Genomic DNA, 7,477 nt, shown 5'->3' on the forward strand with positions numbered 1-7,477 from the left:
GTAATTAATTTCGCAGGTTAAGTAGGGTGTATTACTGGTATTAAGTCAGATTAATACAGTTGAACTGGGACAAATAGTAATGACAGACATTCACGCCTGGATCATATTTTAAAAACATGTCCCACTTTACCACAGTGTAAAACAATATTTTCATGATTTGTTATCACAACGTTTGTCAAATCAACAATGATAATTCATGGGGTTCAGATAACATATTATTTTGAGTTTTTATTTAGCCTATTAAACCAATCTCCTTTGCATTTATTGCATTTATTATTTACTCACATTTTTTAATTAAATGAACTCAACATTTTAAGGAAACCAGGTAACTTACTTTTTAAGTTAAGCCAACAATATTTTTTACAGTGCATAATTCAGATAGATACATAGATAGATAGACAGATAGATATATATATATATATATATATATATATATATAGATAGATAGATAGATAGATAGATAGATAGATAGATAGATAGATAGATAGATAGGTAGATAGATAGATAGATAGGTAGATAGATAGATAGGTCATTCATGCTGGAGGGGGGATAGTAGAGGGAAGATCAAGATTAACCCTTTGAATCCTATACCGGTGGCTATCTGGGACTCTTATAATGTCCTCTCTTAGACAGTAAAGTCAATAATTGTCTATTGGGGGCCCTTGACAAAACTAAACCAACCATGTTAACATACTGTCTGCCAATGTTTCTTGAGTGGGGACATTGAGGTACTGATAAGAGATTCATTTAAATGTGTGTGTCACCCACTTGACAGGTAGATCTTAACCAAACACACCTGCTCTTTCATTTTATTATCTTTCTCTCTCCTTATCCCCATCAGTCTGCCATAACCGCAGAGTGTTGTGTACATACCAGAGTCAGAGGCATGAGTCTGGCACATTCGTCACACATAGATTATAACTCTTATCTGGACTGTATCTCAGGATGAAAATGGGCCTGGTGTGGTGAAATATTAGGTCATATAAAATGCATTTAAGACAGCTTAAACCGAGGAGGGGCCCTTCTATGTGCCATTTCCAGTTAAGCTTCGTTGCAAACACCAGGAAACAGCCGAGGAACCAGAGTGGAAGAATCTTCTTACATACAAGCCCTGAAGATAGCTGGTCCTTTCAATGAAACCATGTTTAGTCATTCCTTGTTTGTCTGTTGTTTATTTTTACACATTGCAGACAGACTATCTGTGAATTAGTAGTGGAGTTTTTTTCAGGGACTCTTGCAGGTTACATGGTTAGTTGGTGGTGACAAGTGACTTTATGTTGAGTGAGTCATTTGAATCATTCACTGACTTATTCATTAAAAAACACCGATTCATTAAGAAACTAAATACCGGTAAGTGATGTGTTTACAAATGAGTCTTCGAATTATTCACTCAACCAATCTATTAAAAAACACAGATTCATTCAGAAATGCAAAAAGAGACTGTCTTTATGAATGAATCACTGAATCACTGAATGAATCACTAAATCATTTACTCAAATGATTTGAAATTAATTAACAAAACACCACTAGGCTATCGTCCGCCTCATGGGAAGTGCTTCGACATGAAGCGTAGTTTGAATCTCGGCTGGTGACCCTTTCTCATCTCCAATTTGTCCATTTTCTAACTATCCTATCTGAATCAATGGCAAAAAAAAGAATATTAGTAATAATAATAAAACATTACTACTGTGTGTTGCACTGGTTCTCCTGTTGCATTTGGAACTATTTTCATTGGCGGAACAAAAACAGACAAATTAAAGATAGATAGGAAAGAAGACAGCTTTTTCCTCTACATTCCATAAATTTAGCTCTCAATTTTGCACTGTTCAGTTTTAAAGAATCTCATGGGGTGGAAGAGCCTCATGGCTGTAAAGAGACACCACCAGGGGTCATGACACCAATCCTTAATTTGACAATTTGTTAGACACTTTCATGTATTACCTTCTAAGACCATAATACGCCTGTGTGCCTCTGGAGTGGGATAAAAACATGAAAGGCTCTACATTCCAACCTCACCTGCTTCCTTTTATTGTTCTCCTCTGATAGAGTATATAAAGGGGGGAAAAAAATCCATCAAGTCATAAATTAGCCAAGAGCAACGTATGGCCTCAGTCCACTTTTCCAGAGGAATGATGTTGTAGCCCATAAACTGTCCAATATTCAACAGGACCCTGTATTGCGTATCAGTAAGGTCCACGTGTTGGCCTGTATTAGGCATCATCTTTATGGGCCTGGATCCTCTGTAAGGTCTCTTGCCACGGTCAGACAGCTGGTTCTGCTTTAGGCCCCTTTCTTCAACACTATATAGGTTGTTTTACATTTATTAAACACTTTTAAGCATCTCTGGCTGCAAGATTGCCCATCTGTTAGCGCACGACAATATATATGCGTTCCAAGTGCAGAGGGAGCAAGAGAAGGTGAGCGGATGCCATTGTAACATCAGTAAGCCTCATAATGCACTTCAGGTTTACGGTCGGGTTGCGAGATTGATTTAAAAGGCTGTGCTTTTAGTCAAGAGGACATTCAGATTGCAGATGAAAATGTAATAATAATAATAAAAAAAAGTAGGAGAGAAGAGCACAAATCACTGCCGGCGCTGCGCTCTGTGGAATGTTAGGGTGTGCGATGCATGGTGATATATAGATCTGCAGATGTGCATGTAGCCCGCGACGGCTGGAGCAGAAATTGTTGGGGGCGTACGGCTGCCGAAAGGTCCATTGTGTGGAACAATACTTCAAGAGTGTTTATTTGAGTATCACTAAAGGCTATCACCTCTCACCCCTTCATAGCCGCTCATGACTGTCACAGTTTGCACTTTGAGCGTCGAGAAAACCTCTGAGGCCAAATCATAAACGGTGATGGGTTTGAATTTTTTTTAATAAAACGATGTTAACATTGTCAAAGGTAACATTAAGATGTTTTATGAGAGCACATTTCTTTTATCTTATCTTGTGTCAGCACAAATTCTCTTCATGATGTAACTGTCAGTGTGTGTATTGTGTGCATTCATACAGTATCTGTCTGAATAGTCATAGGATATTGAGGTTACTATTTTATGACTAAACAAATGACAGTAAATGAAACAAACAAGTCTTTTTATTTTATTTTTCATGGCTGCACAGAAGTACACAATTGCTACCAGGATGACACAGTCTAGTAGTGCTTATTTAATGATGCTGAGCATTGTGAACTGGCAAGCAAGTCATTTGCAAATGTAAACATACTGCTGGTATGTTGTAAAATAAACAAGTTATCCGGATTTTATCCACATTCCACCGCATGAATCAAGTGCTGCCTTTGAACGCTCTTTTGTATGCACGAGAGGACGTGCAGACCAGGGATATGACAAACAAATTAAACAAATGAGAGTGATTAAAACAGCTGGATCCACAAATGGCATGACCAATTCAGGGAATTATGGAGGCAAATGCACGCAATTATATAGCAAATGAGGTACACCCACTTTGCGCTTCTCAGATGTTGCATTAATTTAAATGGTCTGTTTCTGCTGTGCAATTCATATTACATTAAATTAGCATTAGAATCCCATGTGTCCTTCTGCTGTAATTCAGCTGAAGTCTTCATAAGGCTCTTCTCTCCAAAGCAAATCATTTGCAGTCAGAGTTCTTTATGTCGAAATCCTTAAATGGCATTGCATTTCATAATGTTGTTGGGAAATTTAGAAGAAAACACTGTAAAAAATGCTGGGTTGTTTCAACCCAATTTTGGGTCAAATATGGACAAACCCAAACGTTGGGTTAAAAATGTAATAAAAAAATGTAACCCAACAGCTGGGTTTGTCCATATTTGACCCAAAATTGGGTTGAAACAACCCAGCATTTTTTAGAGTGTTGGGTTTTATGTGTTATCATTTTGTAAAAACTAATTTTGGCTTTCCAAGAAGTGTAATTTTTGCATGGGAGTTTAAAATCATAGTTTTATTTATTTATGTCTTTTTTTCAAGAAAGAAACTGATGCACACTGTAAACCCGAATAAGCTGGCAAAAAAAGAGAAAAGTAATCTGTTACATCAAAAATGTTTGAAGAACAGTTCCTCTATTTAAACATTCTATTCACAGTAACTGCCTTTCATAATGTTTTTAATATCAAACTTTTCATTTGAATCTCTTCTCACTCAGTTGCATTTGGTACATCAGATATAGATTAGTTATTAGTTAGGTCATGTTTTAAAAACAACTTCTTTTCCTTAGAAACCAAAAATAACTGTTTTCTTGTTACATCACTGCATCAATAGATAATTATATAAATAAAGATCCAGGCGGTCAACCAAATGGAGCACTGATCACCATAATGGTGAATCAAAACAAAACCATTTTAGGAAATTAGCACATTAATGAAGTCAGCTTACGTGATGTTCTCTCCAAATTTTCAGTTGTATTGACAATTCAACATCCTAGATGACTTTGGAAAATGAGCGAAGGCAACTAGGAAAAAAGATAACTGCACACGTGGAGGAAATGAGTGAAAATTTGATAATATAATTCTATAAATTCTGTTCATTTCTATTAATTAATCGATTGATTGATTTTTTATTTAAATTTTTTTTTAAATTAATTATGAATTGCCTGCTTCAATGTTATGTCCTGTATGTGCTTCAATGTGGCCTCTGTGTGATTATCCTTTATGTCGATTTTTACTGTTTTATTGCATGAACTGTTTTTATGCCTTTGCAATCTGTGCTTGCTTGTTTGTGCTTGCCTCAATTGCGTGCCACACGTTTATTATGTCTACTCCCTCTTGCTTAGTCCTGCTGTAAATATAATTGTAATGTATTTTATTTAATGTATGCCTATTGACAACTGGCCGGGGACTACAGCTGGAAATTAGCCGTAATTTCCTCCTTAGTACTAACTAAAATAGTACTCAAACATCAAAGAAATAGTATGCAAATATTACATATTACAAAGTGATAGTTACAACAATGGTTAGATTTCACAGTGTATAAAACTGGATTGCAATTTCCAGAATTTATATCTAAATGATAAATTCTTGTTTCAGTGTAAGCGATTTATCTCCGATAATGATGTTCAAAGTGGTGTGTGTGTGTGTGTGTGTGTGTGAGTGTGTGTGTGTGTGTGTGTGAGAGAGAGAGAGAGAGAGAGAGAGAGAGAGATAGAGAGAGAGAGAGAGAGAGAGAGAGAGAGAGAGAGAGAGATGCTTCAGAAGACGGATGGGATCAAATACAGGCATTTGACATTACAGTATGCCACATGATACTGTAAACAGATGCCTTAACATGGTAGAAAGTGTAAAATCACCGTAACTCACGCTGAAAGTGTCAACTAAAGTATACAGTATAGTATTATACTCAGTCATATGGTAAAGTCATAACTGTATTTGCAGCAAACTGTTCTAGCACAAAACCTGATGTAGTCATGTCATATCTTCACTTCACACTTTATCACACCTTTTAATAACACACTGACACTGCACAGATAATATTACAAACATTATGGATTCATGTAATTTCCGTAATGTAAGTTTATTTTCTAAACCTGTATTACTCTAACATATTTAATACAGCAACATAGCTGATTTGAAACACATATCTTGCATTATTTACTGAATTAAATGGTTGTTACAAGTACTAAATCGATTGTGTTTTAGTAATTAAACCAAATTTACCTCATTACATGATATTGTGTGCTTTAAAGCTGTGAAGAAAATGTGTATAACAGTAATGAAAGTAAATTAGGTTTTAAAAGAGTGATTAGTATTATTACGTACAAGTGTGATCAGTTTGGATTTTTGTAGTTTTGAAAATGTTCCGAAAACAGTATGAAAGTGAATTTTAAAAAAAACTGTAATTTGCCAAGTTTATTTAGTCAGATTAAACATTCATGCCCTGAATAAAACCCAAGTAATTTAGATGTTACCACATGAAAGGCAAATTATGCTAAAAGAAACCCTCTTTTTCCAGTGCAATTTGTAATTCAGTTTATTTTCTCTTGTTTCAACTGTACATTTTCAATTGTAAAGCATGTCTAAACTGCTCAGGTTTTTACTCAGTCATTCCATTCTCAATGAGTCAGTGAATGGTTAGCCGCTGCCATGTGTTCAACAGCCAGGATGCTGAGAGATTGACAGAGCAATACTGAACTCATGTCTTCAGGGGGCGAATGAACAGGTGTCCCTCCTGCTGGAGTTTAAGAGAAGTCCCCTGTGCCCCAGCCTGAGAGAGTGAGATAGTAAAGAGAAAGAGAGAGGGAGAAAGAAAGAAAAGACCCACATGTGTGTGCCCCGCGGCCCCTCTTTCCCCCCTTGTGTGTATGTATATATTAGAGTGATGGGGAGGTATGCAGTGCCATAGTTCAGACACATGCTAATGCGCTCCCAGAAATAAGTTGGGAATAGACGAAGGAGAAAAGCTTTGAAGGTGTTGTGTTAAAAGACACGGGGGCTTTCTGAAAGATGAGAAAGTTATGGGCATAATTATAGGTTTGATCAGCAATAATATTCAAATAACAACGAGAAGTCATTGTAAGGGAAGGACTGACAGTGTTAGAACTGAATGACATGTTAAATCTGATTAATGTGTTGATCGTATGCATGCCTTGTAGGGAAAGAAATGTGTTAATTGCTTTTTAATTAATAAATTACTCATATTTTCGACTGCACAGTCTGCATTCGTGCTGAGATATTTCTTATTATCAGATTGCAGACTGGTTTCATTTAAGGTCGGCATGAAACGGAAGTTGCAATATAATTTTATTTTTTAATTGTGCCATATATCGGAGAGAAACAGCTTCTCGAACAAGAAAAAATGTAGGGTGGGACTTGTTTTTTTTTTACTTGAATTGATTGGATGGTTGTGGTTTGCTATTGCTGTGATCTCATGTGAGTGACAGGTCGTCCCGCCCTCGTGCCAGTAAACACGTCATCAGAGAAGAGAAGTCGTTGCAAGAGGGAGGGGAAGCTATTTTGAGGACGCATAAAAATCATCATAATAATAATGCATGGATAAATCATTCATAATAAATACTGCGATACTGCATAAAAATAAGAATGATCAATTTTAATTTCAAAGTGACTTAAAATGCACAAACCCATCTTCATTTTACACTTGACGAAAGAAAACGTGTCATCAAAGACCTGTCCGTTAACACAAGAGCCATGAGTTTATCTCTCAGTAAGATCTCTCTGTTGGTGCTGATGAGTTAAGCTATAGCATGTCAGTAATTCTGACGCCTGATGAAATGTGCTGGGCAACCGAAGATCAGGCATCTCCCCGACGGAAACTGACAGGTTAGATTTCACAAGCCAAAATTTTTTACGATGCTTCATCACTGCCTTCATGAGAGATTGCAAAGTGGTTGTTGTTGATGATTTCAGTCTCAGAATACACACATTTAATATATAATTTAATACGATTTAATACTAAAATAAAGAATACTATTATACTGTAATGCTATATGTATATGCATATGTATATATATATATATATATATATATATAT

This window comes from Phoxinus phoxinus, assembly GCF_949152265.1.
Source record: "Phoxinus phoxinus genome assembly, chromosome: 14".
Taxonomy (NCBI): Eukaryota; Metazoa; Chordata; class Actinopteri; order Cypriniformes; family Leuciscidae; genus Phoxinus; species Phoxinus phoxinus.